Below are 1,935 nucleotides of genomic sequence, written 5' to 3'. Positions count from 1 at the left end.
TCAGGGTTCTTTTTAAGCTGAACCCTAAAGATTTTTTAGGAATTAGACAGAAAGGCCTAAGACACTATAGAGAATGTGATTTGTGCTTATCTTGCCTAGAAGACAAACCAGTGGCTAACTCACAGAGGAAATGGACAAGCTCCAAATGATAATAGAGAAGGTACAAGGCAACTGTCTTAAGAATATGGGACTTAATTCTAAGGGCAGTAGAACACCACAGAAGGGTTTTAAGCAGGTATGTAAATGATCAGATTTTTAAAAAGTTCTTTCTAACTGCTATAGGCATTAACTATTGGTCACCTCTTCCCCCCCTCCCGCCCCCCACAAACTTTCTCTCACTAAAAATTTTAACTCTATGTTAATTTTTATCTCCCTGTAAGTTGGGAAATCCAAAACTCATTTTTCAAGAAGCTATTTCTTATAACATCTCTCTTGCATGCCCTGTGTTCTTTAGAACACAATTTGGGAAATGCTGACTTAAATAATTTCCTCTTCCTGGGATGCCTCCTTGCCCATTTTCCTGTGGAAATTGCCACCCCCCAACCCCCAATCTTGCCAGATTTTGATCCAGCCCATCTTTTTAGTACTGGCTCAAATGTCAAACCTAAAGTCAGCTTTCTTCATCCCTAAGCCAAAGTTCCTTTCAGATCTTAAAAGGCTACAATTCTAGGCTATCAGAGACCTCTGTCTTTTTTGAACTCCTATAGTTCATCATTGATAAATGTCCTGGGCACTCATCAGTCTGCCCGGTGTTAGAGTAGATGTGTGTGTGTGTCCTAATTCCCCCTTGAAGACAAGGATTGAAGGTTATTCATTTCTGCTTCTTTCTTATACTCCCACTATCTTTTCCTGGTCTTAGGAAAGTTCCTTGTCCATCAGAGGAGCTTGATTGATGTTTAATTAATTCTCATCCCTTGAGAAGCCATGCTCCCACTATTCCAGGCCACATATAAATACAGCTCCTTTGTATCCTCAGCAGAACTGCAATGCTCCCAGCCTCATCTGGGTGTCTGTCAGCGTACCCTGCCTGCAGGTGTGCTGGAGGGGAGATGAGGCTGCCAGGGAGAGCTCTCCCTGCACTCAATCTGTTGGGATCCCGAGAGTCCTGGCAAACTCCTTTCACCCACCCTGTGCTTTTCTCCCCCAGACGGAAGCTCTGGAATGCTTTTCAGAGATCCCCCAAGGACATCTGGAAAGCACAGACCAAGACAGGCACAGAAGGGGTACGTTCATCTCTCCACTCAGTGCTTTCTCAGTTTCCCAGTCGGTGAGCTAGAGAAGTGAGGGTCTGTTTCCTGTTGTGCCTATAGGTGCCTAAGAACAGGCTTTCCTTGGTCCAAAGGGTATCACGGCCGTGTTTCCCCTTTTGTGATAGTGTGTGTGTGGTGAAGGCAAGTGGGGAGTAATGGCTTTTGTCAAGGAGTCTGTCCTCCCCCTCATCAGTGTCAGCTCCCCTTGCCTGGGCTTGTTCCCCTCACCCCTGTGGGAAGGACTGTCAAAAGATGTCAGGATAAATTCTCTGCTCCGACTTGCGCCTTTTCTTTCTCTCCCCCTCCCCCTTTTGATTCTGTCTTGATGTCATCTCTTCAAAGTATACTACCTGTAAAATATTGATTCACAGCAGGCTGCATCTGCCAAGATCAGATTTCTCCTCTGCTGGCAGCAGTAATAAACTACCACAGACACCGCAGACCCGGTGCCAGCTTCATCGCCGTCTCACACACACACCCATCTGTCTTTCACCTGGGTCTACATAATGAAACAGTGTCCAGAGACATTTCAGAAGTAGGGAGACCGAGTAACACCCAGTGGGGATGTAAAAGAGCCAGGGGTGCCTGCAAACAAAGGATGTAACAGGTCTCACCCCAAGCAGCAGATGAATCAGAAGCTTCCTGGGTTCCTGATGGCAACTGGAAAAATAGCAAAGGAAAACAA

Source organism: Eulemur rufifrons, chromosome 15 (genome assembly GCF_041146395.1).
Source record: "Eulemur rufifrons isolate Redbay chromosome 15, OSU_ERuf_1, whole genome shotgun sequence".
Taxonomy (NCBI): Eukaryota; Metazoa; Chordata; class Mammalia; order Primates; family Lemuridae; genus Eulemur; species Eulemur rufifrons.
The sequence above is the reverse complement of the archived record's forward strand: the minus strand, read 5'-3'. Positions refer to the sequence as shown.